Source organism: Callithrix jacchus, chromosome 8 (genome assembly GCF_049354715.1).
Source record: "Callithrix jacchus isolate 240 chromosome 8, calJac240_pri, whole genome shotgun sequence".
Classification (NCBI taxonomy): Eukaryota; Metazoa; Chordata; class Mammalia; order Primates; family Cebidae; genus Callithrix; species Callithrix jacchus.
Window position 1 is genome coordinate 59,280,134 of NC_133509.1, and position 25,273 is coordinate 59,305,406.

The 25,273-nt window shown below is 42.1% G+C and overlaps 1 protein-coding gene across 1 annotated transcript in view; it reads right to left on the minus strand.

Annotated features, from left to right (window-relative positions):
- STXBP6 (syntaxin binding protein 6) overlaps positions 1-20,832 on the minus strand; it is a 275,229-nt gene extending 254,397 nt beyond the window's left edge. The window contains exon 1 of the mRNA XM_009005857.4: positions 20,561-20,832. The gene's annotated coding sequence lies outside the window, so the exon portion shown is untranslated. The remainder of the gene's footprint in view (positions 1-20,560) is intronic.
- Between the last annotated feature and the right edge of the window lie 4,441 nt (positions 20,833-25,273).

The following is a 25,273-nucleotide window of genomic DNA, read 5'->3' on the forward strand; positions in this document are numbered from 1 at the left end:
AAGGGAACAGAACTGATTTTAAACAGACAGATTAAGGGAAATTGCTAGCTCACAGATCACCAGTTACATATATCTTCAACACCAACTAAATACCAGGCACAATAAAGACTGACAGCATTGATGGTTTCCTATCTACTCCTCCTCAGCCTTTAAAGCAGTAATCCTCATGCTTTCTGAAACTGCTATGGCCTGGCTTCATCTGAGTCATGAATTCCTACCCATTGCTATGTATACAACATGTTATTTACCATTAAGGTAGATTTAAATGAACTGTTATGGGAGTTTCCAACACCCTATATAACCAAATTAGACACATCCTGATTTCCTTCTCAAATTCAGAATGAAAAAAAAAAATCACAAGTTCCAGGATTCACCTCTCATAAAAACCAAGATGATAAGAAAGGACAGTTTCAACACAAATTCAATCTCCCGCTAGTAGAAATCTGTCCAGACCAGACATAAAATATTGGTACACACCAAAATCATTTATTCATACACGGAGTATTGCCAAGTTAAGTAAATATTTATAGACCTATAAATCTTCATATTAATTTTAGAACAAGACAAAGCCATCGCTTGGTTCTCCCCTTGTACTGAATCAACTGAAGCTCTGGTTACCAAAACGCAAGAAAACAACTTCTAAGAGAGAATGACCTTAAACTGAAAAATAGGCTTTACTATGAAAAGTCTTAGAAATATTTTAAGTTCTAGAAAATCACAATGAGCTGAGGAATCGAGAGATTGGAATTAAGAATCCTGAGTTTACTACTGATTTATAGTAGAACTGCACTGCCTCAGTTTCCTCATCTGTAAAACAGAGGCAGGCAGATGAGAGTACAGCAGGAAAGATGACAAAGGGGTGCTTTAGATATCTAAAGCCTTTTCCTGCTCAAAAACAATGGATGTTGCAATATACATAGAATAGATTCTTTCTAGAGACAGGTAAGTCCTCTGTTTAAACTGAAAAATAAAAGCTTTTTAAAAAATTAAAGAAAATAATGACAGTGGATAAAAAATTGGCTTTAATTGTCTTAGCACAAGAGTAAACTTCTATTCTTATGCAAATGCAAACTTATAAAATAAAAATGGCTGAGTGGTAAGGAATAGTTTTGAAGGATGTCTGTATGTATCTCCCAAGCAATTATTTTTTGCTCAGTTTTATATATCCTAATGATCAGGACAAATGAAGATAATTTGGCACACACTATTATTGCTCGTCATCTCTAGTTATTTTAAGAGAGTATGCTTAGGACAACAGACCAACACAGCAGAGCAGAAATATCCTGAGGTCACTCTTGGATGGCAACAAAGAGCCTAAGAAATGCCCTGCATCCAACTAAAGAAAGAAATGGACAATGGTATCACTGAGATCCAAGAGAAAGTGGAGAGTGGAAAACACAGAAGACACACAGTGGTAAATACAGAAAGAAATACAGAGAGGAAGACAGAATGTTTGAAGTGAAAGAAATAAAACCTTAGTAAAGACAACAGAGGCACATAGGAGGACAACAGACTGACAAACCACTTTGCACACAGTCTCCAACACCAAGCATTCTATTCTGCAGAGAGAAAGCACCGCGGGCGTATGATCCCAGGGACAATCACCACAATGGTACGAGCCTCTCTTTGGTTTGAATGCTGGTGGTGAGTTCCATCACCTTACATCACTTGACACGGAGGATCAAGATCAGGACATCATTTGTCCCCAGCCCACACTCAGCCCTGGGGTTGTGACTTGCCTTGAGCACCCCAGGATCTGAAATGTAAAACAATCTTAAATAAAAAAGGAAAGTAGATCTAACCTATCTTTCACTCATCTCTCTCCCAGTCCTCAGTCACATCAACCAAAAACTCATCCACTGACTCACTCACTTTATGGAAGAATTGAGTGGAAAAAAAGAAATACAGGCATTTACTTAAGCATGAGCATTCAGCCTGGGGGAAGCCTCCCCTACCAAGAGCCAACTGTCACCACAGGGCCTGTGCCCTCTGAGCAGCAGCTCCCACTAGTGGTGGGGAGGACGATAGGAGAACAGAAGCACAGATTCAGAGAGTCCTTTATATGATTTTATATTAATCATATAAAAATCCTTCACATTTTGCAAAGTTATTAAATATATAACCCTCAGAGACACCCCAGAAGGTTGGTGTTACTAGGCTCATCATACAAGTGAATAAACAGAGGGTCAGAAGGGTTAAGTCTAGCATAAAGGGAAAAAGACACATTTTTAAGTGCTGTGAGGTTCAAAATAACTTGTAAGTGCTTCCTGAAAATTGAAGGCACATCTCTACATGACGAAATGTGTTGGGGATTGTATCACAACTTTGGATCTTTTCTCTTGTCCCAGTGGCACTCATTGGTATACTAACTGCTGTTTCCCACCAAGCACACACACCATTTTTCTTTCTTTCTCTCTCTCTCTCCCTCCCTCCCTCTCTCTTTCTTTTTTGAGATGGAGTCTCACTCTGTTGCCAGGCTGGAGTGCAGTGGCACAATCTTGGCTCACTGCAACCTCCGCCTCCCAGATTCAAGTGATTCTCCTACCTCAGCTTCCTGAGTAGCTGGGACTACAGGTGTGCACCACCGCACCCAGCTAATATTTTGTATTTTTCGTAGTGATGGGGTTTCACCATGTTGGGCAGGATGTTCTCAATCTCTTGACCTCGTGATCTGCCCACCTCAGCCTCCCAAAGTGTTGGGATTACAGGCGTGAGCCACTGCACCTGGCCCACACACCATTTTTCTCTACTCTGATCCATCAAACAAAAGGTACCTGAGTGGCTAGTATAAGTAGTACTGTGAGGATTCAAACTTAATTTGGAAAAAGATCCTGCCTATATTCTACTTGGGGAGGGATGACTATCCATGCAATGACAACACCATCACACAGTCATGCAAGCTAGAGACTGAAGAGCCAACTCTGGCATCTCCCTGTTTCTCACCCTGTACTTTCACAACCCATCAACACATCCAGTCATATCACTTCTTTCTCTTTCTCCGTGTCTCCACCTGGTTCTCTCCATTTTTACCATCCTGGTCAGACTATCATCATTTCTTCCTAAACTACTGCAAAAAATTCTAAACTGGTCCATCTATATCTTCTCTTGAGCTTCTACAATCAATTCATCCATCCCATTTGCTGCAACAAATGTGAATCTTATCAATCTAATCACTTCAAATCCATGTTTGGAACACCGGTGAGAAAATACTGTCTCATACCCATTATCCTCTATCTCCAGCCATAGGGGCCTTCTTCTGCCCCTTGCTCATACCAAGGTCCTTTTTAACCTCAGGACCTTCCATCACCTCTGTAATGTCATCTCCCTCCCTCTTTAACTCTACTCTTCCTTCAGATCTCAGCTCATCATCCCTTTCTTAGGAAACTGCCCTGATTTCTTTGACTAGGCCAAATCCCCGCAAACATGTGCCCCCCGGAGCACTTATACAACAGCTGTCATGTAACATTTTATGCAATTAATTTAAAAAAACATTCTATAAAAGCAGAAAACTTGTCTGGTTTTGCTCACCATGAAAACTGGCTACATACAGTAGACCTTTTTGCTGAATGAATGAAAAGACAGAGATCTAAGTTTAATATGAAACAAAATAAAAAAGGTGCCTGAGAAAATGCAGGTGTATGGCCCTACAGGATTTTAAACCAGGAATTTCCTGGGGTCTCTTCACCCCAAAATAGCACTATGACACAGCATCTATGTGACGGAGGGGAGAGAAACTACAATATCTTTATCTGTCCTTTCTCCTGTTCCAAACCTAGACATGAAATGGACAAGGAAAGAAGCAGGGTGCTGCATAGAAGCTTGGCTCTGTATGTTTGCTTTTGACAAAGGCAGGGGAAGGAGGTAATACCCAAATGGCTATTGAAAGAAAAACCTACTGAATCTACTGAAAGAGTTGCTCTGGGTAAACTTGCTCCCTAACACCCCCAGACAAGAACCATATCCCTCTGTGGAAGCCTTTCCATGATGTAGGTCATCATCCTTACATGAAGCTGAATATCTTCTCCCTTCTTAAAATGTCAATGGCATCTCTCTCCTTCAAAACCAAGTTTCTTCTCAAAATCTGCTAGTTTCCCCATCCCTCAGTTATGCTGAGCATATTTAAAATGCAGGAGTTGCTCATACTGATGCACTTCTTATTAATAAATGTACAACCTTCTTTCTTTTGAAATCCAGTTTCTCAAGAATGGCCCCAGGTTCTGACCATACCCTCTAGTTGCGCACTGCCTCAGTATAGCACAGTGTGGTGGTCGAGAGCCTGAACTTGGGAGTCACATGGATGGGATGTGTGGCCCTAGGACCAAATGACAACTTATCTGAGCCTTGGTTTCTGACTTTAAAATAGGGTGAATAATGGCACCTAATTAAGAGAGTTGAAAGAATCCACAAAATGTCCTTAGCACAGTGCCCAGCACACTACATATGTAAAGCTATTAATTTATATTTTAATCAGTATCACATCAAGGAAGTCTCAGGTATCCACTGAAGTGAGCTCCTTATTCCTAAACCAAGAAGCTTATTAAAAACTTCTTAGAAAACTTCTTGGCCAGGCATGGTAGCTCACAGGTGTAATCCCAGCACTTTGGGAGGCCAAGGAGGGTGGATCACCTGAAGTCAGGAGTTCAAGACCTGCCTGGCCAACATGGTGAAACTCTGTATCTATTACAAACACAAAAATTAACTGAGCATGGGGGCAAGTACCTGTAATTCCAGCTACTTAGGAAGCTGAAGCAGGAAAATCACTTGAACCTGAGAGGCAGAGGTTGCAGTGAGCCAAGATTGCACCATTGCACTCCAGCCTGGGCAACAAGAGTGAGATTCCATCTCAACAAAGACAAAAAACAAAAACTTCTCATGAAAAGAATTTCAGACAATTGTACCTATGAGGTAACACAGCCGTATAGGGAGGCAGTGTTTACTGTACTTCTGCTGCAGACTACAATGGGACCTGACCTACATCCTAGTTACACATCCAGGAACTAATCATTAGTTACACCCACTCAAAAAATAAGGATGTGGGCGGTCCTTTACTCCTCCTGTCACAATGTATATTTTGTGTTGACTCAGCGCACCATGAAATTCAAAGTAAAGCACCGTTTATACATTGCTTTCTTTTGGCAGGAAGAGTTTAACATCCACCAGCCAAGCCCAGATCTGACATGTACAACCTGCACACATGCACAGGACAATATAATCTGATTAGAAAATGAGTTTAGGTGGCCAGGTATTCACAGCCACTGGAGTCAACTGCTTCTTAGTAACACCTGGAATTCTTTCAGGAATTAAATGTGGCATTAAAAAGGATATCTTACCAGAGGAAGTTTTCATTAAAATGTCCTCAGGATTTCTTTTTCTCAGGCACCTCATTTTATCCAAGGAAAACTATGTGAAAATGAACAAAACATAATTCTAATCCGAACAGGGAATTTATCTGCTTACCTGCAACCAAGTACTCTGTGGTAAAAACCAAGACTAGACAGGATTATAGGTGCTAAAAATAAAGAAACTACCAAATGAAGAAAGCATTCTACTGTGTAGTCTCAGGAGAAACACAGAGGTTTCTTTGCTACTACTTTGAGTCAGAAAAACAGGTTGTGGGCTGGACATGGTGGCTCAGGCCTATAATCCCAGCACTTTGGGAGGCTGAGGCCAGGAGTTTGAGACCAGCCTGGACAACATGGTGAAACCCTGTCTCTACTAAAAATACAAAAACTAGCCAGGCATGGTGTTATGTGCCTGTAATCCCAGCTACTCAGGAGGCTGAGGCAGGAGAACACTTGAACCCTCGAGGTGGAGGCTGTAGTGAGCCAATACTGTGCCACTGCACTCCAACCTAGGCAACAGAGCAAAACCCCATCTCAAAACAAACAAGCAAACAAACAAAAAAATACAAAAACAAAAAATAGATTGTGGAGTGCAGCTTTCTACATCCTCAGCTTGTAGACAACATATTCAGGGTCAGTGGAAGAGGGTCAGTGTGGTGGTTCCTTCACCATGATCCAGAAAGGGTGAAGTGAGAACAGGTCTCTGAGATGGTCAAGCACATGTGTCTTTCTTCTGTGCCCCTTCCCATCCCAGGGGCAACCAAATGCCCCACTGTCTATCTGAAGGCAATCTGTCCAGGGCATTCTTTTCAGGAAAAATTTCCATAAGTCTTTACTGCACAACGAAGACATTAACCCACTGGGGCTTGGGGAAAACTAATGGGAGATTTTCTTTAAAGTTCAGGAATAAATGAACATTAAAGAAATCAGCTATACGCTTCCTCTGCTGGTCAGATTTTATGTAAGTATCCACCCAGAAAAAGACTGTTTATACCAAATATAATTTCCAAGAGTGACATTATTCATCAGCATGTCTTGAAAGTATTTCCTGGGTAGCTATTTGTCAGTTAGGAAGTAAAAGCAGATACAGCAAGGCCTACATGTGAGCCAGTCCTGGAAGAAGGTGGCAGGACTCTGAAAGGCCCTGAAGAGCTCCCATGAACAGCAGGATCGCAGGAACTAGGTTTGGGAAGCAGGAGTGTCCTAAAGCCTGACACAGACCACCTAGGACTCCTGTCTCCAAAGAATCCCATTTGACAGAGGCCTGGAGAGTACCTGGGACTCTGAAATAGGATAGGAGTGAAAACCAGAACTTCACTATCAGCACATGTTTTTCTGGCTGCAACAGAGTTTTGAAATTCCTTCAACACTTGTCAGTGGAGAGGCAGGGTAGGGAAAGGAAAAGGCAAGATAGCAAGGTTTGACTTTTAAATCATGTTCTCTTCCTCCCTAAACCTGACTTTTGATCTGTATAAATGAGAATACTCAAAACAGATTAAAAGATATCATTCAAGTAGCACCTTCCTCCTCCCTGCTAATGTCTTCAGTGTTCACTCAAGAAAGGAAGTTGCATTCCTTTACAGGCAAGTCTTGTAAGTAATGCTTTGGGGTTTTTGTTTGTTTCCCATGGCATCTTCCTTATTCACCAGACTGGGCTCTGAGAAGTGTTGCTAATTCCCAAAATCATGTACATGCTCAAGGTTTGTTTATTTTAAAAGCTTCTAAAGTATTCAAAAGTAGAACGATTAAAAAAAAAATGTTTTCAGCAATACTTTTCAGGGTGGTTTACTATCTTCCAGAGCAACTTCTACAAAAGGAAAACTCATCTGCAGGTTAAACGGTTTTAAGCTTTCAAGTGGTCTCTAACTTTACAATTGCCCTGGGCCACCTATTCTGGCTCCAAATCTTCCGCAAGTTTCCTTGCAAAAGGGTTTTATACCTCTACATACCACTTCAAGTTCTTCTTCTTCACAAATATTTGAGGATAAAATCAGGTATCAGTGACAGGTCACCCCCATGACTATACATTTCAAGACTTTTTACAAATGTTCTGTAGAACTTTCATTTCATTTTTAAAAATACCAACACACACATACACACACAACTGAAAAATAAGCAAGAGGCACAGAAAGATACTAAATTTCAAATGGTGATAAGGGAAAGACAAGCTAAAATCATAATGACAGACCCCCAAACAAACATCAGAATGGCTAAAATGAAAATTACTAAGTGTTGGCAAGAATGTGAAACAATGGAAATTTGATTCATACCTTATAGGAGTGTGAATAGCCACACTGGAGAACTCGCTGTACTTACTAAAGTTGAACATATTCACATCTTAGAAATCAGCAGTAGTAGATACACCCCCATATTCAGAAATGCAAACCCATGTTCATCAAAAGACATGCACATCAATGTTCACAGCAGCATTATTCATAATACTCAAAAACTGGAAACAATTCAAACATCTGCCATCAGCAATCATGGCATATTCACACAAAGGAATACTATCCAATAATGAAAATAAATAAACTACTGCTGCATACACAATATGGATGAATCCCACAAAATCAAGGGAGAGAAGTCAGACATGTAAACCCTTAGAAGCAGACAAAAATGGTTGGTACAAAGAAGGAAACAATAGACATTGGGCTGACTTGAGGGAAGAAGGCAGGAGACGGGAGAAGAGCAGAAAAGATAACTACTGGATACTAGGCTTAGAACCTGGATGACAAAATAATCTGTACAACATAGTCCTATGACTTGTGTTTACGTATACAACAAACCTGCATGTGTACCCTCGAACCTAAAACAAAAGTTAAAAAAAAAAAAAGAGAGAGAGAATGGTAATTACCAGAGGAGGAGAAGGAGGGATCAAGGAGATGTTGGTCAAAAGTTACAAAATTTCAGTTAGACAGGAGAAATGAATACATGTTGTACATCATGAGTATAGTTGATAATAGTGCATTCTATACTTAAAAATTGCTAACAGAGTAGATTTTAAATGTCCTCACCACAATAAATGATAAGTATAGAAAGTAATGCATATGTTAACTGGCTCGATTTAGCCATTCCACAACACAGACATATACATATATCAACATATACATATACATACATACATATATCAAAACATGTTGTACAACAATATACACAATTCTTTTTCAATTAAAAATAAATACAAAATTGTTAAAAAGAAGTCCAACATAAAATACAAAATACAACATAAAAGAATAAAAAAGTGCAAGTTATAGGGTCAGTAGCATAGATTCTTTATGAATTTTAATTTCAACACAGTGGAAGTTATTATACTTCTTGTAGCTCTGTGGCCAGGGTTGCTCTATAGTAAGCCTTAATATCAAAAGTAGTGAGTTTTCAGCTCACATGTGGAAATGAGGCATACTCTTCATTTTGAAGACATCAAGGTTCCTTTACTCAGTTTCTCTCTCATTCTGTCTTCAGCTGCTTTCTGACTGTCTTTGTATAAAGTATAGTTTCTTGGTGCATATCTCTCTGTATATCTTATGTCTCTCTCTGTGTCCCAGGTTAGAAATTAGGCCTTATTCAAGCAAGAAGCTGCCTGCAATAGTAAGGTTGAACCCATGCCAACTCGGCTCCTCTACAGCCTGGGTCCAAGGATTAGCCCTCTTCATTTCCTGGAGTGCTATCAGAAATGCAGAATCCCAGACCCACCCCAGACCCAGTGAATTGGAATCTGCAAACATAAATGTTTAGAGGCACTGACCTGGGGCATATGGTCCATGACCTGACAAACTCAGAGGTCTAGGGCTAGAGGTCACAGCCTTGTGCAGGTCATACAGTTCATCCTAAACGGCCCCTGTGTGAATGGCCTAACTCCCAGCCTGGGCCCACAGGAATGAGCCATGTCTTACACTTGTAATTTTATTTTCCAAACTCAAGTCACATTCTTCTGCAACTTGGAGGTGGTCAGAAAGGAGACAGAGGACAAGGGAGGTAGTTAGAATTGAAGATGGAAAGGCATGTCTGATCTCATTTCTCTGCAACTCTCAGGAAAAGAGGGTAACATTTGAGAGCTAAAGTAAGGAGAAAAGAAGAGTCTACTGAGGCTGCTACATAGTACTGCAGGACCTTAGACAGAAGTCACTTCACCTTTCGCTACCTCAGTCTTTTCAAGTGTAAAACAGGGAGAGTGTGTTGTAGGATTAAAGGAATCAACATTTGTAAAGTGCCTAGAACCATATATTATGTTAGCATATGATAATGTATAGGTAGTGTTAAATAAAAATGTATTATCTGTATGCCATGGAGTTGGTTTCTCTGTCAAAGAAACAAAAAGCAATAGGCTAGATAGTGAACAGGAATCACAGAAGAAAAGCAGCTGTCCAGATCAACATGTTTATTGATTCTCTACTGTATGGCAGACATGCATAGTGTGTATCCTATGGGATACAAAAATGTAGATCCTTGCCTTTGAAGGAGTTCACAGTCTAGTGGGGTTTGAGAGCAAAGGCTGTACCTAAAGAAGATGTCTGAGTTCAAGATTCTTGTTCCATTTTTTAAAATCAACTATTCAATAGACTAGTAAGTATGTGGTCCAAAAACGGATATGAAGTCTCATTTCTCAGTAGGGATACTGGGAGAAATGTCTACTTTATTAACTTTGAGCTCCTTATGTAAGTACCAACTTCCAATATTCAAGGTAGACAGTTTAAAAAGAAAAAAAGGGGCCGGGTATGGTGGCTCATGCCTGTAATCCCAGCACTTTAGGAGGTCGATGCAGGTGGATCACCTGAGGTCAGGAGTTCAAGACCAGCCTGGCCAAAGTGGTGAAATCCCACTTCTACTAAAAACACAAAAATTAGGTAGGCGTGATTACACGTGCCTGTAGTCCTAGGTACTCAGGAGGCTGAGGCAGGAGAATTGCTCTAACTTGGGAGGCAGAGGTTGCAGTGAGCCGAGATCGCACCACTCCAGCCTGGGTGACAGAGCAAGACTTCATCTCAAAAAAATAAAAGCCAGAGGCAGTGACTGATGTCTGTAATCTCAGCACTCTGGGAGGTCAAGGTGGGTGGATCACCAGAGGTCAGGAGTTTGTGACCTGCCTGTCCAACATGGTGAAACCTCATCTCTACTAAAAATACAAAAAATTAGCTGGGCAGTAGTGTTGGGCACCTGTAATCCCAGCTATGCAGGAGGCTGAGGCAGGAGAATCGCTTGAACCCAGGAGGTGGAGTGAGCCTGGGATCACGCCATTCCACTCCAGCCTGGGGAACAAGAGTGAAACTCCATCTCAAATAAATAAAGAAAAAGAAAAAAATATATATTATTATAGTGCATAAGGATTTAATCATAAAATGACTTGCTTCAGGAACACCCAGTTTTATTTTCCCAGCTACTTCTCAGCAGCAGGACTCTTCCTTATTGCTATTTAATGATAGGGTAGATTAAATTTTTCAAGAATAATATTAACTTCTCAACCTCTAGTTACTGCTGGTTTCAGCTTAGACTGTACAAATCAACATATTTCTAGGTAGTCTACAAACAAAACAACAGCTCACTGATATACACCCTGACCAAGCTTAGTTACCAGCTAGCGGTTATGGAAGGTGACTAGACTGCAGCACACTTATTCACCTGCCAGAGGAATCAGATAATTCTCACCTCCAAATGACACCTCCAGCTCTATCTTCCGGAAGGGCAGTGAGTCCCAGTGAAGCCTAGTATATCAGGCTTCGACCCAAATATCTTATCTTTGACTACCTGATGTAGGTGCCACATCAGTTCAAATGCCTTGCCCTGGCATTGTAACAAAGTAAACAGTCTCATTTTCTTCAAAGTCATCAAGTTAAAGACCCAAACCTGACAATCCATGAAAGCGTCAAACAAGAAGGTGGAACAGGGTCTCAAAGGGTACAATTACTACCCTTAGGAAAGCAATAAACATCAGGCTATGAAGACTGGAAACTAGTTTGATTTATTGCACTTGTGGCCATGTTAGTTTAATTCTTAAAAACTGTTTGTATATATTGTTTCCCAGAAGAAAGTTAAGAGGCTCCATCAACTTAATTGAAATGTAAACACAATCTCCTATTTCCTTCCACTTCAAATGATGATAAAGGAAACAGAAACAGAACACATTTAACAAGCCACCAACTTACCTTGGGTAACCTATGAGGATGTAATTCCTCAAGCCAGCACTGTAGAATAATAGCATATACTTTACAGGGGTGCTTCATCTTACAGCTCATAATGTCCTCATGACAATCCCATAAGAAGGCAAGCCAGCAGGGATTAGTGTCAGTCCCCCCACAAAAAAACAGAGGAAGCAGAGACTGGTGAGGGCAAGGGGCACAGGCTCCAGGTGGGAGAATCACAGTCATGTATTTTGTTCCTTACTCCTCACCACAGAACTCTTGACCTTTGTGGGCAGGAGAAGGCCGATAACATTTAGCATTCCAGGCACATGATGCTAGGCACATTTCCACCTGCTCAGTCTTACTCTGATCGTAGAGATAAGAAACTGTGATGCAGATGTTAATTAGCTTGCTCAAGGTCCCACACACGTCAATGGTGGAGCTACAGTTCACACTCAGCCCTGTCCCATTCTGAAGCCATCTTCTCTACACTAGAACAGCTTCTACTCAAAGTATGATTCATGCTACAGCAGCATCTGCATCAGTGAGAGCTTGTTAGAACTGCAGAGGCTCAGGTTCCATCCCAGACCTGAATCAGAATCAGCATTCTAACAAAATCTCAAGAGGCACTGCAACATCACACTGTTAAAGAGAGAAGAATGTCTCTACTCAACATTCTCTCCCCATTTCTCCCTCTTCCAAGCCCTGGCAACCACTAATCTACTTCTGTCACTATGGATTTTCCTATTATGTATCATAATGGAATCATGCAATACATGGTCATCTGTATCTGGTTTCTTTCGGTTGAAAACAACACAGCATGTTTTCAAGGTACATCAATGTTGTAATATGAATCAGCACTTTGTTCGTTTTTATGTTTGAATAGTTTTCCTTGCATTGGTGTACTAACTGCCTCAGCTCTAGTAGTGTTAAACCTCATTTAGTATCATGCCTCTTGGACCCAAATACTTTGATGATCACAAAATGCTGAGCATCACATGAACCCTCTTTGAATACAGAGATTTTTTAAGAGGGAGGAGGCAGTCTTGACAGAGTTCTACAAACAAATTAGACGACACTAAAACGTCTATCACAGTCAAATCTTAAGGGGGAAGCTAAACTGAAACTGCAGAGTCAGCATGCCCTCTGGTGGATCACAACAAGGAAGCCTGAATATGGAATTTGTCTCTGGAGGGAAATCTGGAAACACACTCAGATATGAATATCACAAGACACTGCCATGAAAACGATCCCGCTAACTCAGGAGCAACATGGAAGAAAACCCTTTTAATTCAGGTAGTAAACTTTTGAATGAGAGATTAAGAAGAGAATTCTAGAAAGCCAAAGACAAACAGGGAGAAATAAATAATCCAGATTTTTTTTCCTAATAGCAGAACATTTAACCTGAAACTGACACCCTATTCCTGGAGTTCTCTCACAATTGTTTTTTTTTTTAACTCTTCTTTGGCTCCAACCGACTTCTTCCTATTTAAAAAAATTTAATAATTCATACACCATAAAATTCAGTCAGTAGATTTTAGCGTATTCACAAAATTGTGCCGTCATCACCCTGTCTACTTCCTGAACATTTTCTTCATCCCAAAAAAGAAACCCCAGACCCATCAGCAGTCTATTCCCATTTCTCCCTTTTCCAAGCCCTGGCAACTACTAATCTAATTCTGTTACTATGGATTTTCCTATTACGTATCATAATGGAATCATACAATATATGGTCATCTGTATCTGGTTTCTTTCATACAGCATGTTTTCAAGGTACATCAATGTTGTAGCATGAATCCACGCTTTGTTCCTTTTTATGTCTGAATAGTTTTCCTTGCATGGATGTACCACATTTTGTTTGTCCATTCATCAGTTGATGGATATTTGGGTTGTTTCCACTTTGGGGCTAAGAACAAGGCTAACGACCAATGATGATGAGTTTTTTTTCATATGTTTGTTGGCTGCATAAATGTCTTCTTTTGAGAAGTGTCTGTTCATATCCTTTACCCATGTTTTGATGGGGTTGCTTGTTTTTTTTCTTGTAAATTTGTTTAAGTTCTTTGTAGAGTTTGGATATTAGCCCTTTGTCAAATGGAAAGATTGCAAATTTTTTCTCTCATTCTATAGGGTGCCCATTCACTTTGATGATAGTTTATTTTGCTGTGTAGAAGCTCTTTAGTTTAATTAGGTCTCATTTGTCAATTTTGGTTTTTGCTGCAATTAGTTTTGATGTTCTAGTCATGAAGTATTTGCTCATGCCTATGTCCTGGATGGTACTGCCCAGGTTTTCTTCTAGGGTTTTTTTTTTGATTTTAGGTCTTACGTTTAAGTCTTTAATTCATCTTGAGTTGATTTTTGTACAAGGTGTAAGGAAGGGGTCTGGTTTCAGTTACCATCTCACCTCAGTTAGAATGGCAATCATTAAAAAGTCAGGAAACAATAGATGCTGAAGAGAATGTGGAGAAATACAAATGCTTTTACACTGTTGGTGGGAGTGTAAATTAGTTCAACCATTGTGGAAGACAATGTGGCAATTTCTCAAGAATCTAGAACCAGCAATCCCACTACTGGGTATATACCCAAAGGATTATAAATCATTCTACTATAAGACCCATACACACATATGTGTACTGTAGCACTGTTCACAATAGCAAAGATGTGGAACCAACCCAAATGCCCATCAATGATAGACTGGATTAAAAAAATGTGGAATTCCACGCAGCTATACAAAAAGATGAGTTCATGTCCTTTGCAAGGACATGGATGAATCTGGAAACCATTATTCTCAGCAAACTAACACAACCATAGAAAACCAAATACCATATGTTCTCACTCATAAGTGGGAGCTGAACAATGAGAACACATGAACACAGGAAGGAGAACATCACACAGTAGGACCTGTCAGGGGGTGTGGGCCTAGGGGAGGGACAGCATTAGGAGAAATACCTAATGTAGATGATGGGTCGATGGATGAAGCAAACCACCATGGCACGTGTATACCTATGTAACAAGTGGGCACGCTCTGCACATGCACTTCAGAACTTAAAGTATAATAATTAAAAAAAAAAAAGAAGAAGCCTGCTGGCCAGGCACAGTGGCTCACGCCTATAATCTCAGAGGTCAAGGCAGGTGGGTTGCTTGAGCCCAGGAGTTTGAGATCAGCCTGGGTAATATGATAAAACTCTGTCTCTACAAAAAATACAAAAATTAACTGGACATGGTGGCACATGCCTGTAGTCCCATGTACTCAGGAAGCCAAGGTGGGAGGATCCCTTGAGTCTGGGAGGTTGAGGCTACAGTGAAGGGAAATTGTGCCATTGCACTCCAGCTTGGGAGACAAAGTGAGACTCTGTTTCAAAAAAAAAAAAAGAAAAAAAAAGGAATAAGGCTTCTATGAATATTCATGTTTGCATGAACATGTTTTTAGTTCTCTTGTGTATCTGTCTTGGAGGGGAATTGGTCATTAGATAACCAATGTTCAACGTTTTGAAGAATTGCCAAACTGTTTTCCCAAGTGGCTGCACCATTTTACATTCCCACCAGCAATCTAATGTAGGAGGGTCCCATATTTCTCCTCATTCTCCACCTGGCCGTCCTGGCGGGTGTGAAGTGGCATCTTGCTGTGGTTTTGATTTGCATTCCCCTAATGACTAATGGCACCGGAACACTTCATGCTCCCCTTCAGTTCCATGCACCGCTGCCAGCTTTCATCCTGAGTGTTGTGCCTCCACTCCTGCTGATCTACAACTAGCTGTCCAGTCATCTCGAGAACTCATCTGCTACTTCAATGAATTTACAGAATCAACGAACTTTTTGTTGTTTTGTTTTTGAGACAGGGTCTTACTCTGTTGCCCAGGCTGGAGTGCAGTGGCATGATCAGGGCTCACTGTAGCCTCGACCTGTGAGGACTACAGGCATGAGCCACCAAACCTGGCCTTAATAGGTTTTTTGACCACCACTGCAGAGTCAGTAAATCTCACATTGTGCTAGGCACAATCCATTTTCTTGTATGCTCTGAAAATTATTTATATGCAGGCACAAATGCAAGTCCTCACTCCTGCTTCATTATCCCACCAACCTAAAATGTCCCTTATCTCTAGAAGAGTGCTACCCATCATTTATATTCTCACAGTCCAGCCCCATCATGGAGAATTTCTCGGCCACCACAGCCTAAAATGTTCCCCTCTACCCTGAAATAAAAAGTAAGTAATCACTTAGAGTTCATTAATTAATAGCCATACTTAATGAATGCCCCTATATTTTTGGGATATACTAGGTGAAACCATCCCGCCCACAATATTAAACCACATATTAAAATTGTGGTTTGTGCTTATTCAGTAACGGCGTCCTGAAAGGTACATATAAAACCTCAGAAACATTCTGTATTCTGGGAAACACTGACTTGAATAAACGTAACCAAGTTTTTGTTGTTGATGTTGTTAACTATAGCACTTCTCACAGTCTTTGATATAATGATGCCCATGTTAAGAAACTCTACAAGAGGAAAAAACAACAGGCAGTGCTTCCCAAATGGATTTGCCCTTTAGAAGAGCACACCTATTAACACCTGCCCCAACAGCATTTTACCAACGTACTCTAAGAACTGCTGAGCTAATTGCTCAGCAATTCTATCAGCTGGACAGCACTAAGTAGAAACCATATTTTCTACCAGAGTAAGAAACTAAATTTGCTTTGTTTTAGGATGCCATCAATTGATGGACACTGTACTAACATAACAGGTTACAGAAGAAGAAAAAAAAACTGTACTTTAAATGTGTTTGTATATATTTTTTTGAGATGGAGATTTGCTTTTGTTGCCCAGGCTGGAGTGCAATGGCACTATCTTGGCTCACTGCAACCTCTGTCTCCCAGATTGAAGCAATTCTTCTGCCTCAGTCTCTTGAGTAGCTAGGATTATAGGTGCCTGTCATCATGAGCAGCTAATTTGTTTTTGTGTTTTTAGTAGAGACGGGGTTTTACCATGTTGGTCAGGCTGGTCTCAAACTCCCGGCCTCAGGTGATCCACCAGCCTCAGCCTCCCAAAGTAATGGGATTACATGTGTGAGCCTCTGTGCCCAACCTAAATGTGTTCATAATTTTTAAAATCGATCTGGACTTCTGAAATCAGAAAAAAAAAATGTATTTTAGAAATGAGCTAGTACAGTATAACTAGTGTTTTAGTTTAAAAGCACCCTCTAGGAAAATTGAAAACAATGTTCTAGGAATGGGCCCTGACTCTCTGTGACTCAGAAATAACAGTCCTAATGACCAAAGAGAAATAAAGTGTTATAATGACCATCTCTCAACAGACTTATTAAAGGGAGAAAGAAATCATGTACTGAGAAAAGTGAGCAACAGTGATAACAGGCTATCCTCACACTGGAAAAATATCCCAGCAGTAAAAAGCAGGGGTAACACCCAAAATATAAACATCAGGTTATGGGAAGGAATTTTAAAATAGAAATGTTCCCTACTTATACTAAGGGGGAGAAACCATTTAAATTAGCTAACAAATCTTAAGAATGACTGTTCCTTCACCAAGTGCTGATTGCTGTCAGGAAGACAGGTTTGGGCCTTGCAGTTTTATCTACTAAAACACTAAGTGTACACTTGAGTTTTTGAATAGGTTTCTGATTTACTGATAGGTTTCTCTAGTGCTAATCATTTTAAACCTCAAACAAAGCACAAATGGACAGCTGAGATAAAGCATGACAGTGAGCTGGGATGCCATTTGGCATAGCAACACAAGAACTAGTTAAAGTGCTGCCTGACCTCCTCTCACACCTCGTTCATTTGGGCGCTACATTATGTAAACTTTATTTCTTCCTTAGGATGTTATCGCAGGAACTCTCCTGACTCAAGCAGGCTCCCACAGCCCCTCTGATGCAAAGCAGTCGAAATTCAAGGCCACAGTCTAGGTCATAGGAAGTCATGGTGAGCTCTCAGCATAGGACTATGGCCTGGGGGAAAAGGAAAAGAGCTTAAGATTGGGCTAAGTCCCCAAAGTGCTTGATTATAAGCTAAGTTACACAGGATGCCACAATAAAACTGCTCAGCTGCCCCTGAAAGCCAGCCGGCCTTCTACCCTCTTAGAGACCAAGAAAGGGTCTCAGCCACTGCCAGTGCTACCACCATTCCCCAGAAAGAATGAGAGGCCTTTGCCAGGACTAACCACCATGGGACATTTGTCGTGGGGTGTACTTCATGCACCCTCCAAGGCCTGGGTAAGTTGTCCATTCAGAGAAGACACCACTGCAAATTCTTCTTAAACTTTTTCCCTAGGTGATCTCTTCTATCCTCCAACCTTAAGGTTCAAGCTGTCAGAACCGTACATAACCTCCTTTCCACAAATGTCTGAGGTTTCTCCAAAAAAGGAAATAGGGTGGTTTTTGGATTTTAGAAATTATAAAGGTCATCAATCTGGCACTACCCAAGGGTGATCTAAAAATCTGAAACTACATATTTTACAGTATGAAAAGAAGGGGGAATCCTACCTTTTTGTAAAATTCATCCATTTGAAGAGCAATCAGAATTATTAAATCCAGATAATGGTAAGTGGCACAGGCATTGGAATATAAAATGCCTAAGGAGACTTCCCAACACAACCCCAAAGAAACCCTGTCTCTGTATATGACCTAGCAAAATAATGGCATTTCAGAACAAACTCCATCTTTCTACTCTCTCCCTCCCCGTAAATTAGGGATTCTATAGGCATGGTCTGTAGCAGCATTAACATCATCTGGAACTAGTCAGACATGCAGATTCTTGGGCCTCCACCCTAGACCTAGAGAATCAGAGACTCTGGCAGCATAGCCCAACAATCTGTGGTTTAACAAGCCCTTCAGATGATTCTGATGCTCAAATGTGAGAACCACTGCCCTAGGATTGGGGAAGATGCTGCACCTAAGGTGGCTCAGGAGCCTATGTGAACCCTTTTTAACTGAGTGAGAATCTCACCTGTCCTTGCCTTCAATTGATACTGGCTTTTAATCTTCATAAACTGATGTCAGAGATTTAGGAGTTGAGTCCTTACTTAGTTCAAGGTCACTATTAGAGGTCAACTCAGAGCTCCATCCCAGGATCTGCTGACTTCTTCATCAGCCCTGAGATTCAAACTAAGGCCTTGCTGACCATGCCAATTCTGGGGCCCAGGACCATGAGTGTTGTAAGGCCACCCCAGTCATCTCCTAATCTACATAATGCTACCTTGCTCAGATAAATATGAGGACTGGAGCTCCAATTCTTAAAATCAAAAGAGATGGATTTGAGGAGAGAGAAAGAAAAAGGGTAAACAGCTGCTTCCAAAGGACCAAGCAACTAAATCACTTGGTGAGGAGTGAATCAGAGAGACATATTAGATGTCTTATTATAATTAAGAATTAGCTCATTCAAAAAAAAAAAAAACCTGCTTAAAGAGCACAGAGACAATACCTAAGACCTGAATGGTGCTTTAAAGTTTTCTTAGCACTTTTCATTTCCATTATCTCATCTGAGTTCACAACAACCCTGCAATGGAGGGAGGTAAGGCCACGATTATCTCTATTTGACAGAAGAGAACACTGAAGTTCAGAGTGGCTAATCATTTGTCCAGTGGCACTGTCATTAGCTGTAAAGCTGAAACTTGACCTCAAGTCTGTCTGACTCTAGAACTGTGTAGCGTATCCACACCATGTGATTCCCACAGCCAGAAATCTGTCCCAAAGCAGACTACCCCAAGGAAAAAGCAGAGAGAAAAACAGGCAGCTGAAATGGTGACCCCCTAAATCCTGACACTTGAGCAATGTGAGGGTGTCCCTTTAAGAACTTAACACACAAACCCAACAGCCAAGGTGTTCAGCCAAAAAAGAAAAAAAGAGAGGCATATTTCTAGCCTGCATAATCATTTCTGGACCGATTCCCACTAGCAGCCTCCGAGGCGAACAGCGGCTCATTGCCTCGGCTGAAGCTCCTCCACCCCCAGGGTTATGACAGCGCAGCTCTGACTAGTGTGCAGGCAAAACCCCAAAACTCAAAACAAGATGTGAAAAAAGTGGAGCCAGGAAAAGATCGTCGGCATCCTCCACACCCTTGCAATCCGCACGATGCCAGTTCCAGGGTCCTGGAGTCGCCTGGAAGGCAATCTTAGGAGAGGGTGGAATGAGGTGGAAGTTCCTGTGGACCCGCCGACCCTATTCTCTTCCACCCAGTCCCTAGGGAAGTGTAATAGGAATGGGAGAGGGTTCGTTATGAAATTCTGGGACCAGAACCAAAGGCAGATACACCCCGGGGACTTTCTCCTAAGGAGAAATATGTTTTTCCACATTCTCCACCTGCAGGTCCTGTCCTCTGCGAAGATGAACTGGGTAGGGTGGTGAGGTGGCGGGGTGTTGTAAACCCGAGGAAAGGCTGGAGGGAAAATCGAGCCACCCACCTACTCCAGCCACGTTGCCCGCTGGTGTTGGTGAGGCTCGATGCCGGCGTGCACCCCGAGCGCGAATTCGGAGCCTGGCGCCCTTGACCCCCAAGATCGTCTGAGATCGGAAAGGGGGCATCGCCCAGTGCCAGCGCCCTGGGGGCAGGGAGCCGAGCCCGCCAGAAAAGCTCGCCTCAGTTTTGGCAGTAATGATTTGCCTAGAAGATACCAGAGTTCGCGAAGATCGGAGTGATTCGCGGATTTCTGCGATGAAACTAGGGGCGCAGCGACCCCGAGTTCCCCACACTGGGGACCTCGAGGCGGCATTCTCGGGGCCCATCCCGTCTTGGGGCCAGCGTGGAAAGAAGGGCTCCATTCTCAACTTTCTCGGAGAAAATCGCTCCGTTCCATGGCTTGCCCAATACTGCCCGCACAACGGGTTCCAGGGTTGGAGAGAACCAGGAACGCGAGTCTCTCCGCGCGCACGAAGCAGCTGCGCCCGGGCGCGCGGCCCCCTCTCCCGCCACCCGCCAACTTGGAAGCATCTCTCCGGGCGCCAGCCTACTCCTCCGGCCTCACAGCGGGACGCCTACCCCGGCCACCCGCCTCGGACAGAGCGCCAGGCGCCCAAACAGCCGCGGCGACTGCAACCGCAACCCGTCGGCTTGGCCTCCGCCCTGCCCGCCCGGCTCCCCTGGCCCCAGTCTTACCGTGCAGCCTGACTCGTGCCTCAGCCGTGCCAGTGCGCGGCACGCGTCCCAGCACGCGAGGCTCCTCCCCGGGGGCTCCCCCGCGCGGGGCTCCGGGCTCCGGACAAGGCTCAGCGGGCCCGGGTGCTGGCTCGCCACCGCTGGCGGCTCCAGCGCCCGCTCCTGCTGCCGCGCGCGAAAAGGGAGGGGTTGGGGGAAACTCCCGGCAACTCCAACTCCGGGCCCCGGAGCTCCAGCTGCAGCCGCGCGCCCGCCCTCCCGCCGCCGAGTGCGAGCGTCTGCGAAGCAAACCTGCCCCCGCGACCGCCTCCGAGCATGCTCAGTGCCGCGTGGGCGAGCCCGAGCGCCCTAGCCCGGGGCAAAGAGCAGCGTCAGGGGGCCTGGACCCAGCCCCAGGCTCCGGAGCGCTGAGGTCTGGAGGAAGGGAAGGGCCTATGTAGAGACGGAGGCCCTGATCCAAGGTCCCGGGAGAAACCCGTCTGGGTGGGAGAGCAAGTGCGACTTTCACGGCTTGTGAGAAGTTTGTGGGCTATAAAGATGGGCTGCTTCTGTGAGCTTCTCTGTTAGATTATATTCGAAAGGACAACTAGGAAACATTTTCTTTCCCTCCAGGAAAAAACGAATAGACCCAGCCCGAGGAATTTTTTACCCTGTGCGCTGGTTCCTTTATTCTTTTCTTTTATTTATTTTTTATTTTTTTATTCTTAGGGTAGCAAACTCCAAGAGCTAATGGGGCCTGACAGGCACTATAACTGGGCGGAGGCGAACTAGAGAGAGCTCCAAGAGCTCTCCACTGTTCTGCTCTCAGTGTCCATTGCTATCAGGCAAGAATTAGACCTAGTTTTGCTAGATTTTCTGATTTTTCCAGAAATGACGGAGTATATTCATGTACGATAGCCTAATTTTTAAAATCTTGATAACAAATTCATTTTTCTCAAAACACTCTGGACTAAACAAAACATATTTGGGTCCCCTCCCTGCTGAACTCACCCCAAACGGTGATTTGAGAATTGTGTGCATTCTTTTAGCGAAGCGGTGCTGAGTGCTCACTGTGGTTTGGGAACGTGCTGGAAAGGATCCAAGATGACTCAGAACGTCTTCAAAGTACTAGTTACTAGGGGAAATGGGTTTTCCTGACAGAACAGCGCTACACTTAAATGCTGGAGCCTCGTTCAAGAAGAGAGAGGTTACTAATGTAGAAAGCGGTTGTAAGAACTTCTGGGAAATATCACTAGTAAAAGCACCTGAGTGGGGAATCACTGCAGGGCTAGTAACACCGGTGTGCACCGCGAGCGTTTGTGCCCCTGGAAGGCATTTTTGAGCCTGAAACAGAAGGAAAAACCAATAATACTGACCCCGTCTTTATTTAAATTTTTGATATTTTTTCATCACGCATTTTTAACATTAATTTTGATATTTTGAAATACTGCATTAAAATATTAACCTTGATTACTGAATTCTTTGGTGAACATTTCAATGTTGTGACCCACCTCACCCTAGCCTGGCCCTGATGGTGGTACACAGACCTGCTTGGTTGGAGTGCAAGGGATAAGCATCAGCGAGGTGAAATGGGAAAGAGGGTTTGAGCAGTGGATGGGGGCTCATGCGGAAGTCCTGACTGCCAGCCTGTGGCGCCTGCACTTTATCTGTAGACTGTGGCTATAGCAGAGATGCTGAGGGAAGAGAGAATCCAAACTGAACTCTGGGGAGATGGACTGGGCAGCAGACCCAGGAAGGTAGTTGGAGGGGAAGAATGGGAGAAATTGGGATACCTAGGGTATGTTCACTGCTACAGTTTTATGAAAATCAGAAAAAAAATGCCTGATAAAGTAAGTTACTTGTGCTCTCCTTGTCTCTGTATGGGGCTAGCTTAGTGCCAGTGAGTAGGGCTCCAGGGTCCTGGTCTAAACCTCAGCCATTTCCCCACCAGGCTTCCATGGGCAAGTGGCTCAACCTCTAAGCTGCACTTTCCTCATCCCTGGAATGGAAAACAATTCTTATGGTGTTTTTGTGAGAATCCAAAGAAATATTTGTCTAAGGGCTTTGAAAATGTTAAGTTCTTATCTACACATCATCTATGTAAAATCTGAATTGAAATAAGGACCTTTTAGCTTGACGAAAATGGTCCTAAGTAGCAAGCTTCTTTTATTTAGCCACACTTTCTAATGCGTTGGGATGATATTTACAAAACTTTGGAATCAGCTTTTGGGTAACTCAATACTTTTTTTGAAGTAAGATATTACTGTACTAGCTTCTATTGCCAGTCACCTCCTCCCTCCACTCCCTTCCTTTTTTATCTTCACTTCATCTTTTTATTCTCAATTTTGCAGATCTAGCCAGGATGACTCTTCCCCCCTGTACAAAGTGTCCTCTAACTCATGTCATGTACTGGTTATCATGGTAGTGTCTGCCTCAATCAAACACCTGGGACCCACCTTAGTGTGGAAGGTGATTCTCCTTGCAGGCAACCTCATCTGTTGCTGCATTCATTTAGAACAAACCACTGCTTCTCTATGGGAAGCATTTTAAGCATGCAGAACTCTCGAAGAAAAGAAAATGCTTGGATGTTTACACAAGAAGCCTTCCAGAAGTCATGGAAAGGAGGAAGTACCTAGCCCAGGATCTATCACATAACAAGTAGTTACAAATATTTGCAGAATCAATAACAATTTCTATCAAAATCTTCTGCATCTCTGTTTCGCCTACCACAGTGCCTAGGAATTATTATTATTTTTTAAATCACAATAATGGTAAGGTCATAAAGAAGAAAAAGAAGAACAGGAACTAAACATTTATACCGGGCGGGGTTCTGTACTTTAACAAGTAAAATGCTTTGCTTGCATTTTAAATTGTATTTTTAATTCTTATTAGCAAATAATACATGGTATTAAAAAAAATTATGTGCAAAAAAGCTCAGTACAGGAGGAAGCAAGTTTTCCTCCCCAAGAAAGACTAATGCTGCCTGCTTCTTGCATATAGTTATAGAACTACCATATGCATAGGAGAGCAAGCATAGTCATTTTGTTTTCCATAAAATCAAATCATGAAATGATAGAATTGAAAAAGACTTTGTGGTTCATCTAGATGTTAAGTTAGAGGGTTTTAAATTGCCATTCTGGGAAAGAAAAGAAAAATGTAAAAGTGATCTTCCCTGTGGCATAAGTAAACTGATGGTTGTAAGGATGCCGGATCACATGGCAAAACCCTCCGTGTGAATGTTAAGTGATACAAGGAAAAAATGAGTTCATCTAAAGTTGCCCTGAAACTCATAATGCCCACTGTCAACCTCAGCCTAAAACACCCAGGGATATAGACGTCTTAGGTTGCCTAGGGCTATGGAAGGAAGTGCTGTGTAAATAAAAAGAAATAAATTGACATGGACACCGAGGGTTTGATCTGGAATTGAGCATTATAACGTGGCTATTTTGAACAGCATCTCTTATGCATTCTCAATCACATTATGTCTTCAACACTAGTAAAGTCTATATTTATTTATTTATTTATTGCTACATGGTATAGCAAGTAGCTTTTCAAATTCTTCATTCTGATGATGTAATTTCAGATAAGAAATTCAGGAAGTCATCAGCTTATGAAACTTTGGGTTGAACCATATGCAACTGCCATTTTTATCCATCATAGTTTCGAAAATGTTGGAAATTTCAAATTTTTCCATCTCGAAAAAGATCTTCTTAAAATTAGTTTTTGTTCTAGAACTATAAGAGGACTTCCATTAAGTTTTTTAGAATACCACTCATTTTCCTGCAAGGACTGTGTCACTAAGTTAATTCCAAAAACCCTATTTAATGTTGGGATTTGTAATGGTACCAGATGCGCATCTGGTCCTAGGAGCTGGGTCTATTCTGTTCAACAGGGTCAAGAAAAAGAAAGAAATTTTTCTTCTTCTCTTGAGGGGTATAGTACCAGCCTGTCTGGGTCTTGAAATAGGTGAAAATAATTACTTTTCTTATTGCTCTTTTTGCATCTTACTTTTTCAGTATTCTCCTGAAATCCTTTTTTCATGCACCTATTATCCTTGTTCTGCCTGGCCTTTTTCTATCTCAATCAGCTTGTCTTTTGCTCTCTATTCTTAACAATCAGCATTCATTTACCATGCTGCAAGTTAGAACTAAGTAAAATAACTTGATTAAATTAATTCACACTCGTGTGCAAGACTATCAGCCGTTCCAAAGACATATGCAATTTTAAGAGTATCTTATAGTCTCAAAGGAACATTCCCGTAAGAAAATTCCAGTTTGAAAGATGACTAGAGAAAGAATCCTGGTAGTGAGGGGCAGAAATAATATATTGAGGAAGAGGAACATTTAGTTCAGTTCCCCATTTTTCTACATTTTGTAATTTCTTCTCATCTTTTTAATTTAAAAATATGGATTCTTTTAAAGTTTTGGATTTCGTTTTGACTTTCACAGTGGCTCTCCTGCCAATAAGAGTGAGCAACTCCAGACTAGGGAGAGGTCTGCACCTACTGCATGTATATATCGTTTAAAATTTGGGAATGAAATGCGTCACATCTGGTGATATGAGTATGATGGGATCTGGGAGACTTCCAGAATTCAGATGGGCTTATGGAGCTTATATTTGCGACCCTTTTCTGTTTCTTATACAATTAGCCTTGGTCTGTGGTTTTATCCTTTAAGGGATCTAGCGGTCTATAACTGGAGTCCACCTTCTTTTTTGACTCAGTTGCCACAGAAC